Source organism: Drosophila navojoa, chromosome X, assembly GCF_054131105.1.
Source record: "Drosophila navojoa isolate 15081-1374.11 chromosome X, UAZ_NAV_1.0, whole genome shotgun sequence".
In the NCBI taxonomy this organism is placed as follows: domain Eukaryota; kingdom Metazoa; phylum Arthropoda; class Insecta; order Diptera; family Drosophilidae; genus Drosophila; species Drosophila navojoa.
In genome coordinates, this window is record NC_142895.1 from 1325260 (window position 1) to 1349593 (window position 24334).

At 42.6% G+C, this 24334-nt stretch overlaps 1 protein-coding gene across 1 annotated transcript in view; it reads left to right on the top strand.

The window, feature by feature from the left end:
• The window catches only part of kek5 (leucine-rich repeat, immunoglobulin-like domain-containing kekkon 5 protein), a 209477-nt gene that overhangs the window by 141416 nt on the left and 43727 nt on the right, over positions 1 to 24334 (top strand). The window lies entirely within an intron of this gene.

Sequence of the window (24334 nt, forward strand, 5' to 3'; positions counted from 1 at the left end):
GGTGTGTGTAAAAGTTAAATAAATTCGGATATGACTAAAGTTGAATACCCTATGAAAAGGGAGTAGAGACGGTGAAGAGTGCAAGTAGAAAGAAGAGAAAGTAGAGAGAGAGAGAGAGAGAAAGAGAGATTAGATTAAGAATGCGACAGCAAAAACGAATACAGAAATAGTAAAACATGATTAAATACAGTCCATTGGAACTAATTCACTTTAAGTTTAGCTAGTTGAGTAGCTAGGGATCTCTGGCTATAGAACTCTGCTCTACATAAGCTCTATCTATAGAAATTCCTATAAGCATTAATATCCATATCCAATGCCCATATCCATATCAACCTCATATTTCGCTTATATCATCTCTCTCATTACTGCCAACAGTTCTGTAATGCTCTACGAAAATGCATCAATTGAATTATTTCCGGCTCTTTTCAATAGTGGTTTTTGCAGTTTCTATACACACACAGATACATCTCTCTCTGTCTCTCTCTATATATATATACAGAATTATTTACATATACATAAATATATCCATATTTATATGGCTGCGGTAAAAATAATTAAGAACACGCATTAAAAGTTAAGCGAACTCTTTTTGCCTCTTTACAATGCAAACTTTTTTTATTGTTCTCATATTTCGTGTGTGTTTCAGATTAAAGATTAAAGAGCAGCTGCAATGAAGTTTCCAATGAAGGAAATTATATACATTAAGTAGGCTATAAGAAGCTTAGCCAAAGAGACAAAGTAAATGTATATTATATATATTCAAGTAGCGCTTGCTGGAATGCATTTAATAATAGATGTGTCGAAATCTATACGAATCCATATACCATATGTCACATATGAAGCTCTCAGTGGGTCTTTCATTGTATCATATTAGACCAATTATGAATACTATTAGATGATACACTCATCATATATCGTATCACATCTCCTCTCATATCATATCATATAAGATATCATACCGCATCGTATATCATTTCGCTCTCTGTAAATTTCTTTCCTGCTGTGAGAGTCTCCCCATTCCATCTAATAACGATAACTTTTATTTACGCTCGCATAAATTGTGCGCCATTTCATGTCGCTAGATGTCGCTTTGGCAGCTTCGACAGCACCGTACGCTACATTCGGTCCACCTTGCCTAACTAATCACATTACATTTTATTGTTGCATTTTATTGTCGTTTATTCATTTGCCCTGTTTTATTGTTCTTGTTCTTGGCGCTTATTAGAATTGCGAGTTGAACGGAAATGGAAGCACGCAGAATGGTAAATGCTGAATGCTGAATGCTGAATGCTAAATGGAAACTGGCAAGTGAAAGATAAAAAACGAACATGAGCAAGAAGTCGTAAAACAAAACATACATATATTAGATGTATGACTGAATCTCTCAGTGCCCCATCTGCAAAACTCTTTCCAGGGCTATCTTTAAGGTTCTTTTAAAGGCGTTCTCTGTAGTTGCCGCCCTTACAGAACTCCTACTCTCTCTCTCTCGCTCTCTCTCTCTATCTCTCACTCACTCGTTTTCCTTGCTTTCACCTCGCCTCTTCCCCTCGGCTCGCCTTTGGCTTGCTTCGCTTCAGTCATGTTCCATTAGGCTGCCCTCCCTCTCGCTTCTGCTCCCTGTGTACCCGCTGGCGCCTAGCTATGTTTCACAAATCTACCTGTGGTCGCTAATACTCCCCCGGCCACGCCCCTGCCAGCGCTCGGCCCGCGCCTCTGACGTATTTCCCTCAGCCACAGTTCCACTAAGCGTTGCTCCATTAAAATGACATAAATCGGCAGCATTCACGTGAGCTGCGCACATTTTTGGCATGCCATTGAGCTACACACACACACACACACATGCACACAGCCTGTATGTGTGTGTGTGGGACTCTGAGTTGGAGCTGAGTAAGGCTGGTATGAGACCTCGAACGAAACGTGCTTCTGCATTTATCATCGTCTGCTGTGAGCCGCACAATAGCAGCGCCATCTGCCAGACTCTGGCATACCCTGTAAAGTCGCATAAGCAGACAGACCTGACTCTGCCCTCTCCCATCTCTGTCGAGGCAAAGTCTGTTCAATTCATGAGTATTATTTTATTCCCATAATATTTTTGTTGGAGAAATTTTCTTGTATTTTGTTCGAAAACTTTTCATGTTATTGAGCATTTCCATAATTCATTTGAGCTTATATTAATTTGCGAATTTTTCGGCTTAAGACCTACTTTACAGCTGCGAGCTCAAAGATCCTGGGCATTTGTGTGAAGTGCCTAAGCTAAAGTGGGCGTGGCATTTGCCAATAAAAGCAACTCATGTGAGATTTTCGCTTGCATAATTTTTGGAAAGTTGAAGAGAGACGTAAGAGTGGAGCACTGTGTGTGTGGGTGGGAGTAAAAGGAAGTGTGTGTGTGTGTGTGTGTGTGCGTGTGTGTGTGTGTGTGCAGCTGCCTTGGCTTTCTGCTTGCTGAGTTTTAATTAAATACAGCTAACAATGAACATTGCCATTCATTGCAAGAGTTTTTTTTTAGTTAGTTACTTAGTGCCAGGGCAACTTTCTCACATACTCTACCTCTCTCTCTCACACACTATCTCCTTCTCTCCACCTCTCTCGCTCTCTTGTTGCAACATCCGTTGGGTCTCTGTTGCTACTCTGTTTGGCTTTATCGTTTGTCCTTTTTCACCAGAGCTCGCTTAACAGACCAAAACTCTTGCCACACACACACACACACACACACACACACACGCAAGGCAAAGGCCACTCACCCACACACACACACACACACAGACACAGCTCTACACAGCATCTTTTCCTGGCTTTTCTCGTTGTAAATTTTTAATTAATATTTTTTGTGCGTTGCATCGTCTCGTTCGCTCGTTAGCTCGCTAGCTCGCCCGCGTCCGCCTGCCACATATGCAATCGTTAACCAACACTGGCGCCGGCAATTGCACCTGCCATTTTACGGCTACTCATTACCGACACTGCGCACCGACACACTTTTAGGCTGCGGCTGCGGCTGCGGCTGCGGCTGCGGCTGGCCAGCTATAAATACAACCGCTAAGTATTGTTTATAGCTGGAAATTAAAAACAAAACAAAAAAAAAAAAAAAAAAGCCAAGTAGAACAATGAAAATAATAAAGAGTTTTTCCAGTGCTGCACAGCGAACAGAGCAATGCCGTTCAGGGCGCCAATTAATGTCTAGCCGCGGTAGATTCGTTGCGATTAGCTGAGAGATGAGCTGACCCTGAGAGAGAGAGAGACTTGACTGGGTTGATTTCTTTACTCGCTGTTTCTCATACACTTGGCGCTCGTTACTTTCTGATTGACACTCGTTACTTTCAAAAGTCTAGTCTACCCTGACTGATGCTCGCTACACTTGCTCTCTGTCATGTTTCGTTACTCTTTACTCACATTCACTGTCTCCATCCTTACATCCAACTCGTTGCAATACTCCACTCGTTGCACTTACTCGCTGGTTTTGTCGTTACTCGTTAGTTTTTCTAGGTCTCTATAAATTCAATTACCACTCACCTCAACTCGCTGCTCTACTTCGTTGCTCGTTATTCGTCACTCTTTACTAAATTCACTCGCTACATCAACTCCTCTCGCTCCTTCTCGTTACCTTGTCTTTAGTTTCTGTCTGTATTTTAATCACTACCTCAACTCGTTTAGTCAACACTGGCTCGCTTCATTCTCTTAGCTGCTCGCCGCTTTCAGGCGGTATCCCCTTTCATCTCGACTCATCCTACTCGTTGCTCGTCTCGAATCTCTCAAAGCGTTCGATTGCTTTTGGGCCAGCCGCAGTTTAGTGTGATAAGCAATTCGGGCAATTGCCATGGGAATGGCAAATGGATGAGCGCCGTGATTATAGAATCCGAAAACTCGACTTCACTTGACTCTGCTCGTAAAGCCCATTGCAATGAGTGCCACAGCGGCAGCTGCAGTAGAAGTGGGTCAGCCACAGAGGCAGACAGAGGGAGAGAGAGAGAGAGAGAGGGAGCGAAAAATGTCTCGTTTTGAATGTGAAATATGAAACGTTCAGGTTGCTAGTGTGACTGTGAATGTGACTGTGACTGCAACTGTGACTCTGACTGCGACTGTGACTGCGCGAGGCAGTCGACTCGATTGTCACGTTTGCAACAAATGGCGCTTGGCACGCAAAGTGCAAATGTAATTCGTGTATTTTACTTAATTTCATGTTACGTGCACAATCGTCCAAGTCTCTGGCAAATCGAAGAGCCGCCTGCCCCAGCCCCCGCTGGCTGCCAAAGCCTCTGCCTTAGACATTTTGTCAGCTTTACATAGATACTCCTTTGGTTACTTTTTTCAAGGCGAGAGTATATTGGGTTATGCTATTGTCTCTCTTTCTCTCTCTCTCTCTCTCTGTCGCTCTCTCTGTCTGTCTGGCTGTCGGTCAATAGATCTATGACACCGCCTGACTCAGAGGAGAGGAAACTTGACTTAACATTAACGTAACATATTTCTGTTATAATCATTTCATTGTCAAGCTCCTCCCGAGCGAGTATTAGGCAGTCGTGCTTTCAACTTTCCTGTGTGTGTGATGGCCCCCTGCCTACTCTCGCATCTGCCCGGAGCACACCTGATTCCATTTCAACGGGCCGCCCCCTGGCCACGCCCCTGCCTAGTGGGGACCACATCTTGAAGTTGGCTTCTTTTCGGGGCATTTATTAGCACTTTTTATGCTCTCAAAGAGTTTTAATTAAGCTGGCTGCGAGAGCAACTAAGTTCAGGGCAGGGGTCGGTGTTACGTATGGGCTCTACTTGGGCTATATTTCGTATGCATTAGCAGCCAGACAGTCAGCAGAAATGGCAAACTTTGATCAGCTTTATGGCAGGCCAAAGGCCTCGTTATGCACTCTTGCAATTCGAGATGCGAAACTGAATTTTTACCTTGATAATCGTAATGCCCATTCAATAAACGAGTGACATGAGTCAGCGAGCTATTTGCCAGTTTCCAATTCCAATTGGCACATTCGGCTACCTGGCTACCTTTTCTGAGTGGCTTATGTTCAAATTGAAAATCAGGTCAATCACAAATCGAACGTCAGCAAAAGTGAACATAAAAATGAACAAATCAAAAAGGTTTTCGGGTCTTAATTGTAATTTCACGACTAAATATGAGTGATTTCTTGATGTAATCAGCATTTTGTGAGCTCAGCTCTGTATACACTATCTCTGTATAGCCTATACTTTTTCTGCGCGTTACTCGTTGCTCTCTTTATAGTTCTATTCTATGCAGTATTAGCATCTCGTTTGATGTACTCGCTATGACAATGCTCTACTCGTTAGTTTTACTGGAGGTTTGAGTTTTGTCTATGCTACTCGTTAGCAATATTTATTCTACTCTAACCTATAGAGTAGGGTATATACCCTACCTACTTTGTGTCTTGCTTCTCTGTTACTAGTAGTCTGTCTTTCTACTCGTTACTCGTTGCTTTTTCTTGTTCTATTCCATGTCTATTAGCATCTCAGGCATTGTATTTGATGTGCTCGTTATTACAATGCTCTACTCGTTACTTTTAGTTGGGGTTTGTCTATGCTATTCGTTATTAATATTTATTCGTTTCTCTGCTTTGCTCCACTTTAATCTACTCGTTATCGTTGGCTTTCCTACTCTCTGCTAGCATTGCCTAATTTACTCGTTACTTGTAATATTATCGATAGAAACCAACGCTAGGGTGTCTCCTACTCTATCTCGCCTAGCTCTACCTCTCCTCCATTTCGTACTACTTGCTTTAGGCAACATTAGAGAACTCGCTGCTCGCTGCAGTCTGTGCCTGGTAATCATTCAGCTCGTCTCGCTGCATCTCATGGCCGGATCATCGGATTGCATTGCCGTAATCAGTCAATGCCATTTAGCTAATCCAGTCAATTTCCTATCCGCCATCCAACACCCCCCACGTCAAACGCCTCCTGCTGCTGCTCGCATTGACAGCGCATTATAATTTCGTTAAATTCTAGTTAATAACTAGGCCGTAGCCATTGCTGCTGTTGCTGTTGCTGTTGTTGCTGCTAAAACCTGATTGCACATAACAAAAATACAGAAAAATACAAAAAAAAAAGAAAAGAGTAGAACACGTCATTGCACTCATCATTGATGCCATTCAAGTGCCTCATTCAACATTCATTCAGGTCAAACGAGAAAAACGCAAATTAAGCAATTCAAATGTGAGTAATTGCAACAGCCACAGCAACAGCGGCAGCAACCACAGCTGCAACAGCAGCAACAGCAGCAGCAGCAGCAGAGGCAACAATTGCAACAGCGACAACAACAATGGCAACAATTATTTATTTGTTTATTGTGATTTTCGCATTTTCGCACTTTTGTTTCAATTTCAAATATTCATTTGAAATTCTTTCGACTTTAACATTCTGACACCTCCTTGGGTTTACATGTCTGCATGGGGAATGCGAAACTCTCACGAGGGTAAATTCCACTAGCAACTGGCAGCCCATGGAGCCTGTTCCATTCCATATTCCATGCATTTGTCACTTATGAAATGTATTCTTAATAAGTTTTCCTTGTTTCATAGAAAGCTCTACCTCTACCTCTACCTCTACCTCTACCTCTACCTCTACCTCTACCTCTACCTCTACCTCTACCTCTACCTCTACCTCTACCTCTACCTCTACCTCTACCTCTACCTCTACCTCTACCTCTACCTCTACCTCTACCTCTACCTCTACGTCTCTCTCTTTCTGTCTCTCTCCATTTATACTATTTCTCTGTCTGTCTCTTGTATCTACTACTACTATGCTTACCCGCTGTCGCCCCATTACTGTTTACAGGGTATTAAACATAATGTTGACATCAATTTTGTGGTCATTTAATGAAAATTAAGTCATTAGGCAGCTCGTTCAAGGCACAGTCCAACGTCAGATGGCAGTAAAACAGAGATAGCAAAATACACACACACACGCACATACATAGATATATATATCTTTATAAATAGAGCTGGATTAAAAACAACATAAAAAGAAAAACTATAGACAAATTGATTTTAACGCACATTTTGTCAACGAATTTCGTTGTCATAGTTGCTGTTGTTGCTATTGTTTTAATGGCTGAGCAATTTGTAATGTCCATCTCAACCGCAAAAAACATGGTCTATTTAGCAAATGGGCAAGGACCTTCAGCCCAGCCAGCTAGAGGTAGTGTGTGTGTGTGTGTGTGTGTGGTCTAGGATGAGGAGGGGCTGGATGGGGGGTTTGGTGGGTCTAAACAGCTTGCACATTTTGTGGCACCGAAATTTGACATTCAATTATGGTTCGGCCGATGGGCGTAGCATATGGGTAGCGAAATTGAGACAAATTACACGATAAGGCGTCAGCTTTCAAGAAAATCATTAAAAATCAATTTGCTACCCAAAAGAAATTAGATCGTATCTTGGATTGGATGTGGAGAGGCGGCGTAGCAAGAAGGGGGAAGAGGAAAAGGGGGAATGAGGCGCGATGTTGGGCCTGATAAAGTAGAAAGAAATGCGCAATTAGAAGAGAATTGTGAGAGAAGAGGGCAAGGAAAACTAATGCAGAAAAGTGGGTGAAGAAGAGAGAGAAGAACGTAAAGATCGGGGCAAAAGGAGAGAGAGGAAGTAGTTATAGAAGTATAGAAGAAGAACGACTCAGTAAACCATAATAATGAAGGAGGACAAGAATTAGAATGAGGAGAAAATGGCTGCACAATAACTAGATAGAAGATAAACAAGTGTGTATAAGCCGAAAGAGTGTTGGAAAGTAAGGAAAAGTGTAGAAGCAGAAGTATAAAGAAGAAAAAACTGAGTATACCACAATAATAAAGGAAAAAGAATAAGAATGAGAAGAAAATGACTGCACAATAAGAAGATAGAAACAAGTGTGCATAAGCTGAAGAAAAAGAGTGTTGGAAAAGAAAGTAAAGTGTAGAAGAAGAAGCTTCTTCTTTTCAACTCCTTGATTATGTGATGCAGATTTGAGCCTAAATTTAAGTTGCCATGTGAAGTAATCAACTCGTAATACCCTAGCTTTAATAATCCCCTGCGCATAGAGCATTCCAAGCAAATCTCACCGAAAATTTCGTGAAAATATTTTTGCAATTTGGCATTCCTGCGAGCGGAGGGAGGCCTTGTCTTAGGCAGCAGCATTACGTATACGTAATTTAGAGGTATTTCATTTTCATTTCATTTCATTTCATTTCCTGACAAGCTCTCCACCGACCGACTGAGCCCCCAACCCCCAACCCCCAACCCCTTGTCTTAGTCTAAGCCCCTGATTTAATTCGGTGCTTGTGTCCTTATTAAGCAATGCCAAACTGACAAACGACTGAATGTGGAATTTTTAGCCATTACGGCAAGCCCTTTCTGCTGGCTTAACTATTTCCCCTACCACCCCCCCACCCCCTGCCCAGCCTTTGCTGCCACCCCTGCGTTTGGCCCCCTTTTTAACACGCTTTGGCAGCTGCTTTAATTGTTTTTTAAACACATTTTAAGCACTTTTTGAATACGCGTCGCCAACTCGACAATAAACAAAACGTCAAGCATCAGCAAATATACACACGCACAGGCAAGGAGCAACAGCAGCAGCAGCAGCAGGCAGCAACAGCAGCAGCAACAGTAACGACAACTTAAAGCAGCAACATTCAAATCTTTGCCTGAGAAATAGGCGCAGCACACACACCTACACACACACACCTACGCACACAGCAGCAGCAGCAGCAGCAGATTGAAGCAGCAGCAGCAGCAGCAGCAACCCAATCTCTGCCTTAGAAATGAGCACACACACACACACGCACACCCACTCATCACTTATATATGTGTATGTGTGTGCGTGAGTGTGTTAGAAATTTACCTTCAAGTGAGCAGCGAGCACTTTTACTTTCTGCAGCCCAGCCAACACATTCAGCAAGCTGCAACACTCATTCATTTAATTTACGTCTCCTGCGCCCTCGCAGCAGCAACGGCAGCAGCAGCAGCAACATATAGACAGCGGCAACAGCCTAATTGTCGTCTAGCTCAAGTAGAGCGTTGGCTCATGCTTTTGGCCACGCCTCCACCTTCTCTGGCGCCTCTCAACGGCTTATGCCGTCTGTTTGCTGTCTCAGCTTAAAAAAAAAAAAAATTGTTGCTGCTGCTCTAATTAGAATGAAACGATTTTCATTTTCATGCATTTTCTTGTTGTCGTTTGCTCTTTACAGTTGTTGTTGTTGTTGTTGTTGTTGCTGTAGCCGAAAAAATGAATAATTTACGTAGCTGCTGCTGCTGCTGGCAGTGCTGTTGCTGCTGTTGCTGCTAATGTTGCTGATGCATGCAAAATTCATAGAAATTTCCATTTTCATTTTAATTTTAAGCGCAGGCTCACTCTATACACACATACATACACACACACACCCACACATATATATATATATACAACTATATATAATTGAACAGTCTGCAGATTTAATTGCTCGCCAGCAATCAGCAATCATCAGCAGCAACAGCAGCAACAGCTTAGCTGCGTCTTATTTCATTCATTCAGCTAGCTCATCTTTATTACGTTTCAGCTTGACTTTTGGCCGCGCTGACAACAGTTGCCGTTGGACGATTGCAACCGTTACTACTGTTGCTGTTGTAAATGTAAATATTGCTGTTGCCGTTGCGGCCAGTGCTGCTGCTGTTGCTGATACAAATGAGAGCAAGCATAAAAGGCAATGCAATCTAAACAGTTGCTGAGAGACTTGCCAGCTGCTGCTGTTGTTGCTGGTCAACTGAATATTGCTGCTGTTGCTGTTATTGCAGCTGTCGTTGTTGCCGTTGCTGCTGTTCCTTTGGCCTTTGGCTGTGACAGCAACACACCTACACACGCACACAGACACACACATGCTGCTCTGGCAGCAGCAACAATTGCTAGCAAATTATTTTTTATTTTATTTATGAAGAAACAGTTGTTGTTGCTCCTGCTGTTGCTGCTGCTGCTGCTGCTGTTGCACATATATATATATGTTGCTGCAGCGAAGCTCAATTGATTGCAATTAGTTGCTCTTAAATGAATTTCATTTACTTTCTTAAACATTTATGCGCTCTAAATGAGGCGAGAAGCCCGCATGTTGCTGTTGTTACTGTTGCTGCTGCTGCTGCTGCTATTGTTGTTGTTGCCTTAGCTCATAAATAAATTGATATTTTGCTTGTTGTGCGACAGCAATCTATCAAGAGATTTTTCTTAGTTGCCGCTGTTGCTGCTGCTGGAAATCAATTGCAGCTACAACAGCAACAGCAACAACAGCAACTGCAGCTGCAGCAAACAACAGCAGCTCATTTTTTTCAGGTCAGCGGTCTAAAATGTTCATTAATTTTATCGGGCAGCGAGAGGCAACTCAAAAAGAAAATCGTTGCAACTGTCAGCAACAGCAGCAGCAGCAACAACAACAGCAGCAGCAGCAGCAGCAGCAGCAACAACCATTCGTTTCTTATTTATTTATGCTGCTCGCAAACATTGAAATTGCATTGCCAGCAAACTAAGCCACGCCCCCGCCCACGCCCGCCGCACCATTCAGCAAGTGCGATGCAAATGCAACTGCCAGCGGCAGCAGCAGCAACTGCCACTCATCTAATGCACATTGCTAATGTGTTTGCGATGCAGCAACACGATAGCAGCAGCAGCAGCAGCAACAGCAGCAGCAGCAGCAGCAACTCGGCAACCAACAAGCGTGCCATATGCTAAGCAACATTTCATATTCAAATAGAAATGAAAATCAGGAGCCACAGTGAAGCCTGCATAAAGCTGAACTGGACTTAAAGCTAGGTGAAAACTTTGCTCTGCATCTAAACTAAGTTTCAATTGCTGGCAATATTTCAAGTTTGTTTCGCTAGCAGCTGAGTAGAGCTTGCATATTAAAGAACATACACATATATCTGCGTCTCTCTCCATATCCGACTCTCTCTCTCTCTCTCTCTCTCTCTCTCACTCCCATCTCTCTACGGTGTTTCGTCCATTTAAACTTTGTGCATGCAGCTTCAGCTGTGTGAAATTTGCAAACTCCTTTTAAAATGCAGTTTATCCAATTCCTTGAGCTGCTCGAGTGTACACAGTGAAGCTTCGCTAAAGTGAACAGCTGCATGAAAATTCTCCTGCTATCGTACATTGAAGCATTCAGCATAGCTTCTGGCTCAAGTCAAACTCGATTTACCTTACCTTATGAATAATTGAACTGTTAGTATAATGTTAGCTTAATTAAGTTGTTCTACCACACTGTTAACTGCATGTTAATTGACTGTTAGCTCATATATTCCAGACAGCCCGAACTATACACTGTAAATTCACTGTTGTGTGCGCATTCAAAGGTATTCTGCGAGTTTACAGAGTAGTTAACATTCTGTTAACTGCATGTTAACCCTTAAAGCCAGCTTCAAGTTTGTTTGATGGCATTTAAATTGAATTTGATCAAGAATAACTGCACTGCAAACGCATTCTTTCCGCTGTGAGCTGCTGTTAACTGACTGTTAGACTGCTTCAACATGCTGTTAAGCCTTATTCACTGTCACCACAACCTTTTAATTGCCGGCCCCAGCAGCTGCCTTGAACCTAAACATCCCACGGCAAGTATCTTCGATTAGCAGCGCCACTGTTAAGCACTCTTGACTGATTTATGTTAATGCGAGTGCTTAAATGTTGGGGATACATTCTACATTTAACGCACTTGCGGCTAGCATTTAAGACAAAGTCTGCAATTTGGACGCCCACTTGACCCAGAGACACAGAGTAGCAGACCAAAAGCCCCGAAGACCCATACAAATGAAGCACTTGAGCTGCCGCCCTTCAATTTCATGAATAGGCACTCGCTTTTATTCACTGCCACGGCATTACGACGCTGCGACGTTACGACGTTACGACGATACGACTTTGCGAAGCCAATGACCAACGCACACAATGACCTGGGTTAATAGATTTATGGCATTTACATATTCCGCCCAACTTGCATAAAAACTCTCTTTGCCCCCTGCCCCCCACCCCCCGCTCACTCTCTTTTTTTCTGTTTTTTTGATTACTCACATTTATTTTGCTGTTGCTGATGATGTTGATGTTGCGGGGCGTTTGAATGGGAATGTCAGCAAGTCGAGCAAACAATAAATAGCTCCACAGCTGGTGTAAAACGGTTCCAGTCGGGAGTGTTTGCCTAGGAGATGCCCTACATTGAAGACGACGAGCGAGCTAGCTACTCGAAATTGAAATAACTGTTCAAAGAACTGCAATTAGTTATCAATTATTTATCGATTATTTATCGATAGTCGATTATTTATCGATAGTCGATCATTTATATACGTATTCTATATTATCTGGATTATAGATCTTCGACACTTACACTTGCGTATTCGGGTAAAGGTATACTCATATACTCGTATACTCTTATACTCTTATACTATTATTCTCTTATACCATACTCTTATACACTTAGATTCCCACACCTTTGCACTTTCCTCCCAGACTCTACTCATACTTTAGGCTCTTATACTGCTGCGCAATTCCACTCTTATATATCAATCCACAAATACTCTTCGAAAAGCCTCGCCTGTCTGTTACATAAACCCTATCAGACAGCAATATACCCTGTCTAAGGCTTTGGCATAGCAAAAAGTTATAAAACGAAAAACAAGCAGCAGTCAAAGAAGAAGAGAGCGAGGCTATGGAAGAGGAAGAGGAAGAAAATTTGCCTATTTTCGGGCGAGCTAGAAAAAATATTTGAATGGCGCTCGGCCGCTTGTTATTTTCCATTGGCTTTTGTGTTAATAAACAAATAATCTACTTAAGTTACGAACAATAAAAGAAATGTGGCCAACGACAGGGCCATAAAATTTGCCAAGGGCCAGGCAAAAGGCGACATACACTGAGCGAAACGGATATGCAGGGGCAATAGTAGAAAGCAAATGAAATCAGGCCGAGCGAAAAGAGATCGAGGAGAGCTGCTCGAGAGCGTTAATTAGCGTCAAGTTGTGTGTAATTGTTTGCAGTGTAATTGGCGCAAGGGATGCCAGCCAGCATGCTATTTATGTCTATTTCTATTGTGAGCAATAAAATTTCGCTCAGTGCATGAACATAAATGGCGAACAATAAACGTTCACAGAACATAATAACGAAAAGCCACAAAAAAAATTATTATTTTCACATAATTTACGCCAAACATTACAACTGAAAGAGACAAGAGAGAGGGAGAGAGAGAGAGGGATAGAGTGTGGGAGTGAGAGGGAGATAGGGAGATTGTAATTTGGTGAGCGTGGGCAGCACATTTGGCATTATTTGGCTTTCGCCTCGCTTTGATTGATCGAATCGAACATAAATGTTGCATTTAATTGGCGCTCATTAGGCCCCCAACAGCAGCAGCAGCAGCAGCGGCAACAGCAGCAGCAACAGTAATCAGCAATCAGCAATCAGCAGCATGCCCAGCAGTAGCAATATCGCTCTTATATCAGCAACAGTTGCAGCAACTTCGGGAACACTAACAGCATGAGCATTGCTATTGAAAGCAGCAACATCTTATAATAATAGCAACAACAGCTGCATGAGCAAACAGCAATATCTCTAGCGGAAGAGCAGCAATATCGCAGCTGTATCAGCAACAGCTGCTGCAATGATAACAGCAATATTTTGACAGAAATGTACAGCAACAACAACAGCAACAGCTCTTTAAGCGCAACAGCAACATCGAGTGTGCACTAGCAACATCTGCTGAAACCGCAGCAACAACACTTCTACCAGCAATTGCACTCTTGCAGCTGCAACATCTTCAGAACAATCCCGATTTGTGCAATGCCCGGCAACATTTGCAGCACCAGCAATATGCCAGCAACTTCTGGCACAGCAGCAACAGCTGCAATGATAACAGCAATATTTTGATTAAAATGTACAGCAACAACAGCTGCAACTGCAACAACTCTTAAAACGCAACAGCAACATCGAGTGTGCACTAGCAACATCTGCTGCAACCGCAGCAATACCATTTCTAGCAGCAATTGCTCTCTTGCAGCTGCAACATCTTCAGAGCAGCAACAATTTTTGCGACGCCCGGCCACATTTGCAACACCAGCAATATGCCAGCAATTTCTGGCACAGCAGCAACATCTCGCTTGCAGCAGCAACAGCTGCAGCATCTCAACACTCAGCAGCTGTGATCTTTTCACCTGCAGCAACAGCTGGCACGCCCACACACTGCACTCCATTAAACGCACACGTACACATTGCACACCCCCCGCCCACTCTCTAGCACCTGCTGCGTCCCATTTGAAATGTTTTTGTCGCCTTCGCGCATTTGCATTTGACATTTGACTCGTGTCTTTTGTTTGTTTCTTGTTTTGTTTCGTGTCTCCGCTTTTCCACTTTTTTCACCGATTTTCCGCGTCGGCTCATTTCACGTGATTTATGAAGCTGCGATGCAAATGCAGCGGCAACTGTCCGATCGCCTCCATGTCTCCTGTCTCCTGTCTCCTGTCTCGCGTTCTATCACTCAATTTGAATATGATCAAAAAGCGTTTGACGCAGAAATACAAACAAATATATGCATGTGTGTGTGTGTGTGTGTGTGTATATGAATATATGTATATGGAATATATTCCCATCTGAACACTTTGCGCTGTATTTTTAGAGTCAGTTTAATGGCTCCACTGATTTATGGTCAGCGATTGCATGTTGGCTAGCAGTTAAATGCTTTATGGCCCTTGCGGCTGTCGTATCAAATTAAAACATAGAAAAAGGTGAGAAAGAGACAGTGCGGGGGGGAGATGAAGGACATATTTATATCAGCATGGCTTTATTTGTAAATAGAAGAAAATTATAGCGGATAATGAGCGCGTAGGCTCAGCAACGAATTCCACTAAACAGATGTTTTGAAATACCCTGCATGGGGTATGGAATTTGGTAATGAGATCTATAGAGGATATGCGATTCTAAAAGTAGAAGAGTAGAGAGAACATGAAAAAAAATATACGAGTAGGTAGAGGCTTAAGATGGCGAGTATAAGAGTTAGAGTAGAAATGCTTGGGTGAATAAGCGTATAAGAGTGTGTAATTGTTGAGTATAAGAGTAAATAGAGGTAGATGAGTGCGAGTATAAGAGCTAGAGTGTTAATGCTTAAGTGAATGTATAAGAGTAAAGAAAGGTAGATGAGGGTGAGTATAAGAGTTAGAATAGAAATGCTTGGGTGAATAAGCGTATAAGAGTTTAGTAGTAAGTAAGTATAAGAGTAAATAAAGGTAGATGAGGGCGAGTATAAGAGTTAGAATATAAATGCTTGGGTGAATAAGCGTATAAGAGTTAAGTAGTAAGTGTGTATAAGAGTAAATAAAGGAAGATGAGTGCGAGTAAGAGAGTTAGAGTAGAAATTTTTAAGTAACTAGGTGTATAAGAGTGTAGTTGTAAGAGTATAAGAGCTAAAAATAATAATCATAATATAATTGTAAGAGTGTATAAAAGTATTAGAATATAAGAGTTTATGTATTTGTATAAGAGGTCGTAAGCGTATAAGAGGATAAGTGTAAACGATCATCAATCTGACTTATAATGTATGAAAGTATAAGAAAGTGGTATAATTATAAGAGTATAAGTACAAAGGTATAACAGTATCAGACTATGTATAAGAGAAAAGTATAGGGAGGAGATACTAGAGCTATAAAAACTTGCTTCAGCAAAACTCAAAAGTTTCAGAGCAAGAATTTCTCCCCGTTCTTAGCTATACGATAGATATATTCATACAATGGACATATGTATGTGCCCCTTATACCCTATTAATGTATTATATGTGCCATCAACCTATGCACTCTGGCTGCATTTTGCTCTAAAATTCCATTAGCTGCTGGCTGTCTCGATGCCCGACGGGATAGCATTATGTCTGTCTGGGAATGTGTAACAAAAAGCAGCAGAAGATGAAGAAGAAGAAGTGGCTGCTGCGACTGTCAACAACAAAAATTTCACAACATTCATATATGTATTAAAAGAAATGAAAAGAAAAGAAAGAAAAGCAAAGGAAAAGAATGGAAAGAAGCAGCAAAGTTGTTGTCATTGCAAAAGTTCGCATTGCAATCAATAAGAAGAGACTTTTATCTCTCTAAGAGTCTCAGATGAACTCAAGGCGTATATATGTATGTATATATGTATAAGTATAAAGAATGCATGGGACAGCTCCTTAAGCTGTTTGTCTAGCCACAGGCAATTGAGAAGCAGCGCGATGGCTTTACCAGGAGCTACCCTATAAGACATGCAAGTTCATGCACAGGGTAACTATAAGTCTATCAGAAGTATGGCAGTTGTAGCGAAAGATACTTTCGTAGGGTATCTTTTCGTCTGTAAACCACTCTTTTTCCAGCACTGTCTCTCTCTCCCTCTCTCTCTATCTCTATCTTTATCTCTATCTCTATCTCTATCTCTATCTCTATCTCTATCTCTATCTCTATCTCTATCTCTATCTCTATCTCTATCTCTATCTCTATCTCTATCTCTATCTCTATCTCTATCTCTATCTCTATCTCTATCTCTATCTCTATCTCTATCTCTATATCTCCACTCCCTTTCTCTTTCTCTTTCTCATCTTCCTTTGCTCCACTCTGCCCTCTTCTTTCCATCACTCCTAGACTTATCGCTCTATATACCCCACTTTGGCACACTCATTTACAGGGTATGCCTGGCACGAGTGTGCGAAAGGAAAGCTGGCAAACACCGACGACAGGCGACAGCATTTGTACATTTGTATGCCATTTGTGTGTGGGCGTGGCGACTGGCAAAAGGTGGAGGCGGGGCAGAGCGAAACGACCAAAAGATGAAAGCGAAACAAACCACATAAAACGACAAACGAGACAAACTGAGACAAACAACAACAGCAACAACAACAACAACAACTGCAGACAGCGAGCTGGGAGTAAAAAACAAAACAGGGCAACTAGAGTAAAAAACGCCGGGTGGCAACGCTGACAAATGTCAACAATGTTGATTTATTTGCGTTTACATTTATTTATGACAGAATGCAACATTTTTTCCAAATGCAATTTCTGTGTCTCCTCGGCCCGTGTTGATTTTGCTCTCTAGAAATGTTTCTGCATTATGCGAAGACCATTTTCTCTCCCACTCCCGCTCCCACCCACTTTCTATCCCCTTCCCTTCCCCCACACTATCCAACCATCTAGCTCTTTTGCATTTCGCTTAAGTGTTGACATATGGCAACGCTGCATAGAGCTGAAAACTTCATCCTCTGCGCTGCCTCTCGAGAGCACTTGGAAAATATTGCAAAGAATTCCAAAGAGCGACTGAAAAGAAATTGAACTTGTATAAGAGAAGCGAAACTCTTCAAGGAATTTCAACACAAATTATTGTCAACGGGAACTGAAAGTCGGGAATTTATTCTCTAGAAATATTACAAATTGTTTTCATGGACATGGAAACGAAAGACAAAGATCAGGAGTACGATGCTGAGCGAGTAGAGTATGGGAAAGTATAGGAAATATCTAGTATTATTAAGAGTTTTGGGTAGAGTATAAGTGTAGGCATCAGTATAAGGCAGATTATAAGACTAAAGGGTAGAAATGAGTAAAAGAATGAGCATCAAATCCAAGTATAAATGTGAGCATTGGCATGCGCTGGTATATGAAGGGTATAAGAGTAATTATAAGTAGAGTTGTATAAGAGTATAGAATCATCGCATTTCTCAAATTTGTACTTACATTTTCTTTGATTTTCTTTTCGTTTTAGGTATGTGTGCCACGACTTGTAGCTGATATATCGATGCTTGAATTCCCAAGGTACGCTTATCTCACTCTCACTCTTACTCTACCCCCCACTCTTACTCTACCTCTCCCTTTCACTCTACCGCTCACACAGCCACTCAGTCAGTCCCTTTGGCGGGGAGTCGTCTATTGCATTTCTGTGGAAATGGCATGCTTTTCGGAATTACCTTTCAATGCTTTTCGAATCGCATTCGCTCACTCTCCGGCATTTGCCTTCCCCTCGCTGCCGCTCTCGGCGCTTCTCATTCGCTATTAGATTTTTCGTTTATGTAATTTCCAAAATGGATTATGCCGTCGTCCTGAGTCCTTCGTCCCTCTCTGTGTGTGTGTACATGTGTGTGTGCATGTGTGTGCTTGTGCATTGTCCTGCCAGACAAGCTGGGCCACACTTTAGTACATGAAAACATGTTCCATGTTGCATTTTCATCTGTCAACGTGGCAATCCCAGCGCATTTGCCAGAAGCACCGCCCCCGACCGCGCCCCTCTATTACCTGCCATGTCCTCGCTCACGCTGCCCGACCTATTCGGTTCGTTTCAGCTTTACCTAACAAAATTTCGCTCTTTCGATTCCCTTTTGCGGCTCTGTTTGTGACTTTTAAAGCTTTTACACTTTTTCTCAATTGACATGTGTGTGTGTGTGTGTGTGTGTGAGTGTATTATGTGTGTGTGTGCTTGCAACATTTTGGCAAAATGCCATTATAATTATATGTATATTGAATCCATATATGAAATATGTTTGCATGGCTACCCAACAACAGAAATCAGAACCAAAAAAAAACAAAAAATGTAGGAAAAAACAGTGTTAGAAAGTGCTCGGCTAGCTGATACCCGGTAATACTATATGCGTATCAAAAGCTCAAACTCAGAGGAATTTTCGATAGTTTTTAGAATGCATGTCTAGAGTTTTGGAGTTCGAGTCAGGCGAGAAATCTGAGTAAATATTTAGTATAGCTTAGTCCTTATCCATGCACACTCCCAATCTGCCCTGCCTGGCCCGACATTTCCAGGGTATACCAAACGTTACTTTGTGTCTCGGTTGTTTGCAAATAAATCAAGTTGCTACCAGAAAAAAAACCGTATACCCTGTGGAGCAAGCAAAGTGCTCAGGAAAAAAAAAGTTCTGTAACAAAAATTCCAGAAAGAAAAGTAGAAAAAATTTGTAATTTGTGTTTTTTTCCTCGCAAAGTAAATGACCTGTGTGCGGCTTATGTGTCTGAGTTGTAGGCTGCATGCCACACGATGCTCTGAAACGCCTCCTCCCTTTGACATGCTATATGCGCGCCCCTCTCGGCGCTTCTCAACATCTGTTTTCGCTACAAAATGCGTGACTTTCGATTGCAGTTCGAGCCAAGCCCAAGCCCGCAACGTAATGCATATAGCTTTGTCTCTCTCTCTCTCTCTCTCTCTCTCTCTCTCTCTCTCTCTCTCTCTCTCTCTCTCTCTCTCTCTCTCTCTCTTTATCTTCCTCTCCCTCTCTCTCCCCCTCTCTCTGTGGCTATGCACTTCTTTGACAAGCACTGCACGCTCGTCTGTCTGTGATTTTGAGGTCGAGTTTGTGGCTGCAACTGAGGCACTCGTAGCGCATCCTTTGACCCCCCACTCCTCCCTCCTGCTAGCCTTGTGAGAGCTGCCTTGTGCGCCATATGAATATCAATTCAGTTTTTGCGCGCTCACTGACCAGCGCTGGGCTCTTGGATTTTTCTGCTCTCAAATCAAATTCCTAATCATATTTTTTTTTGTTTTTTTTGTCTTCTTTGCTCGTTTTGCAAATCAAAAATTCAATTGGCGAATTCATGAGATTGAATTAAATTTGCGTCATAAAAATATGTAATAAAATTATAAGAGAAGCGCCGATGGCATATAATATGTATGTGGAACAAGCGAGAGAGAGAGAGAGAGAAAGAGAGAGAGAGAGAGAGAGCATAGACTAGGTGTGAATGGCAGTGAATGAAGTGAAAGAGATGAGGGAGGGATAGCAGAAGGACAGTCAAAGTGCCTCTTAAACTAATTTAATTCTTAACATTTCCTTAACATAGCTGCGTTAACAGTCTGCTGCTGAACAGCTTCGACTTTAATTGCCTCTAACGATTATCTCAGTTGAATCTCTCATGCCGCACTGTCATCAATTTGCAATGCCCGCTCGCTGGCTGCGGAAAGAGAGTCTATGGGTTGGCAGCTCTGCTCATCTCGGCCGAAATGGCGCTACTTTAGGGTTTCATGAGCGAGCATTTGGCGAGTTTTTACCAGTCGATGCGTTCGTTCCTCTGTATATCCTCAGCACATTTGTCATAACAACGGAGATTATGCTAAGCATTTCCTTTAACACAGCCAATTGCCCAGGCTCCCTCCCCTCTCTCTCTCTCTCTCTCTCTCTCTCTCTCTCTCTCTCTCTCTCTGTCTGTCTCATTTTCAATTTCAATTTGAACTTGATTACGTCTTCTTTTAGCCAGGGGCAGGCACGAGATGTTTAATTGCCCACAAAAACGCAGCAACTATAAAAATTATACAGAATGCGATTTACATTAATTTCGTTTTCATTTCGTTTCGTTTCGTTTCATTTCGTTTCATTTCATTTCGTTTCGTTTATTAATTGGAACGTTATGTGGTTGCGCATTTAAGGCAACTCGCGAGCGCCTCACTGCCAGCATAAAAGCGACCCCAATCTCAGAGCCAAGGACGAACTCACACGCAATGGAGCCGCAGCCCCCATGCACAGTCCACGATTAAATCGAAAAATCCATAGAGTTCTCTATTTACCCCGCCTACCCTCTCTCTCTCTCCCTCTTGCGGTCGCTCGCCTCGTCCTGCTTCGTCCTTGTCATCAGCATGGTGCGCCATTAAAACTTACATAAAGCACAAAACTTCAACGAGTCGCAACTCAGATTGCCATCTAGATATACGCCTATAAAGGCATACGAATATACATATATTATAGATATATGTATGTACATGAGAGTGTATATACATATATAGTTTGTACTTATTTTCTGTGTTTATTTATGCTGAAAATTCTTGCTTTGCCTATTAAAGTTGCCTGCAATGCCAACAATTAGGCAAGTTAACTGCTGTTAAGTCACTGTTAAGCCACTGTTATGCTTCTGCCTATGTTAAGCTTACTCGATAACTATTTCTTCTGCTGTCCAACTGTTTAAAGTATTCAACAATTAGACCCAAGGCAACTGCTGTTAAGCCACTGTTAAGCGACTGTTATGCTTCTGCCTATGTTAAGCTTACTCGAGAACTCTTTCTTCTGCTGCCCAATTGTTCCACGTATTCATATCTATTTCTATCTCTCCCGCTCTCTCTTTCTCTCTCTCTCTCTCTCCCTCTCTCTCTCTCTCTCTCTCTCTCTCTCTCTCTCTCTCTCTTCTTCACTGCATCGCTTACCAGCACTGTCTTAAGGCAGCACGCTTTTCCAACACTGTTCGCCTCGCGAATTGCGTTGCCTTCACTCGTCATAAACTTGATTAGAATTTTTACTCAAATTTTCTTATCGCTTGGCTCTGGGCTCTTAAATAGGTTCGCCCGCTGCGCCTAACGAGCGCTGCGTCCTCTAATGAAGCTACACCCAAGCTCGTACCCCTTTGGCTAGCCACGCCCACTTGCCCGCTGCACACACACACACACACACACACACACTTTTCACTTAATAGATTTCATTTTTTGTTGTAATATTTTTGCAGCTTTTCTTGATTCTTTTCCCCCTTTTCTTTTGCTTCCGTTTGCATTTCGCTTTGCATATTTTTAGGCGTCGACAAAATATGCAAACCTCTGTGTGTGTGTGTGTGTGTGCAGCCGGGGGCGTGGCAGTATGTAATATTTTGTGCTATTTTGTAAATTTCCCCCCCGAGCCCTGTTTGTGGTGTTCGACCCGATATGCGGCCATAAAAGTCATTTCGTTTTCACCTCGCGCAAATGTATTTATAAGCAACAACAACAACAACAACAACAACTGGGCGACAACAACAACAAATAAACAACAGCAGCACAAGCAGCAACAACTCAACTCAATGTTGGCATTAATAATAACAATTTAGAGCCTGTTTTTCCTAGCCACGTTCGCTTCGTTTTTCGTTTTGTGGCACCTAAACATGCCACGCCTGCGCCGCCAACTTCGTCCCGCCCCTTTGCGCCTGCCTGAAGCAAAGGTGTCAGAGAGGTGGAAGTAAAAGAGGCACAAGAAGCAGAAGAAGAAGAAGCAGTTGTAGTAACTGTTGCCTAGCCTAGCCAAACACGCCAAGCGTCAAGCCGCTGAGCTCCGAATACCCTTTGCCAGAGTTGTGTGAATAGAGCATGCGGTCTATGAGTGAAAGAGGAGTGCAAATACTTTCCCCTTTTAGGAATTTACAGTACAGATACAGTGTATATACTTGTGGGTTCAGCTCTAAGTCTTAAACTCTCTGTTCTTACTCTAAATCTGATTGGTTCCATCTGATTTTATTCGCGTCGTTTAATCTGTCTTCGATTCCGAACCTCTACTCTCTGCTCCCTCTCACTCATTCCCTCTCTTTCTCTCTCGTTTGCTCTCCCATTTCAGCTCGTCATACTCGGGCTAAGTTTCTCCCTTTCAATTTCTCCACTAGAGATCTGCAAGTCTTTCGAACTGTTTTCCGAATATACTTTCGCATTTTACTCGGATTCCCCCTCCGGTTCACTCTACCGTCTTCTGAGGCTCAATCTCTCATTGAATTGAATCTGGCTCTGGCTTTGCCGTAATCTCTTATGCCGACTATAACTTCTGTTCCAGCAGCTGCTGCTCACATTCTTCTACCGACCTACGGCTCGACCTCCAGCTCTACCTTCTCTACCTCTATCTTTGCCTTTTACTGAGTCTCCGGCGCTTACACGGCCTACGGCTTGTCAACGATTCAGCTGCGAATCCGACCCTGAATCCGCCGTATCCTTGTGCAAGCTCGTCCTTCGCATATCGCGTATTGCTTGTCCTTTTATAGCGCTTCGATGTCTTGAAATCCTCGTGGACCTAAGCCCTTAAGCCCTTCGTTCTCGCTCTCGTTCGCGTCGATATCCACGTCAGCGTCACTTGAGGCCAGATAACTGGGTGCAAAGCTGTGCGAAATCTGTGAACCGCTTTCAGCTTTAACAGCAGCCCAATTCCAGTTTCAGTTGATGTTCCTCCTCCAGCTGCCGCTCCTGCTCAGCTCCTGCTCCTGCTCTCAGTGTTTCAGGCTGATTGTCTGCGCGCTTGTCCTTAGCCTTTGCCCAGTTGTTGAACTGCCTTTGTGTCCACTCGTGACCGCCGTACCCCCACTCTCTTTCTCCCTCTCTCACTCTCTCTCTCTCTGTTTCTCTCTCTCTGTCACACTCTCTGTCTTTCTCGGATTTTTAATGGCCTTTGGCCACTTTTGGCCTTTCGGCAATGCATTAAAAGACTAGCGAAAAATGTTGCATTTTATGTGCGCATTTTTATTGTTTTAAACTTTATCCCACTCTCTCCCTCTCTCTGCCTCCCTCTCTCGCTCTGTCTGAGAGTGTCCTCTCACAATTTGGGGTCATAAAAAGCGCTTCCTTCTGTCGCCTTTAATGCTAAAAGTAAACGTGCCGCCTGCCAATCGTAAAAATCTTTACCAAAAAATGAACTCCGTCCCGCCTTCCCTCTCCCTTCTCCCCCTCCCCCTCCCCCACTCTCTGCCTGGCGCTCTTTGTCTCACTTTATTACTGACAGTTCTCGAAGTGTTCAATTTATTCAGACACGAGAGATCCACCCAAAGTGTAGCTCGTAATAATTTGGTTTGTGCGCCTGCAGCGCCATCTGGCGGCAGCTTATTTCGGTTTATATATGTAGATATCGTTGCCCGAGATGGGGTTTCGTCTGTAATTGAATTATCTGTTCGATGGGGCACGCATTACGTATTTACTTTTTATGCTACACTTTAAAATAAAACGGAAAATTCTTTTTAAATTTCGCTGGCTTTGCTTTTTGTTTTATTTCCCACAACTTAATCGGCAACTATCGATAAATTCGTCTTCGATAGCAGATAAGATTATTCATGCACTCTAAATTCCAAATATTTCTTGTTCATTGAGCGTAAATCACTTTCAAATGAAAAGCCCTTACCGTTTGCTTAGAACTTTCCCTTGTATAAAGAGCCAATTAATCGATAACTTTCATCAGTAGCAAATTAAGTGCAATCGCGCGGCTAGCAATTAAATTCTAATTAGAGTTGATAAGAAATGCGCTTTAAGTGGCTCTCAAGTATGCCTCGTGCTCGAATGGAGTTTGTAAGGCTCGCTCCTAAGCCCCCGGCTCTATTTCAATTCCGATTCCTAACGAACCGCAATGTCAACCGCCCATGTGATTTAAATGGCATCATAATTAATAACACTTAATAACAATAAATTATGAACAGAGCCGCAAATTCTCAGCCTTTGCTCACTCACCCCATGGGTCCCTCTCCTCTCTCTCTCTCTCTCTCTCTCGCACTCACTGTATTTCCCGGTTTTAGCTGAAACTAGTTGAAATGAACCTGCCCTCTAATTGTGTTGCCACCTGTCAATAAACCAGCACCAGAGCTGGGCCCCCATGTCGAACGCCCTCTCTGTGTCCCCCATGCTCTTTGCCATATGAAATTTGCAATTTACAGCAATTTCAATTTTTTTTTTT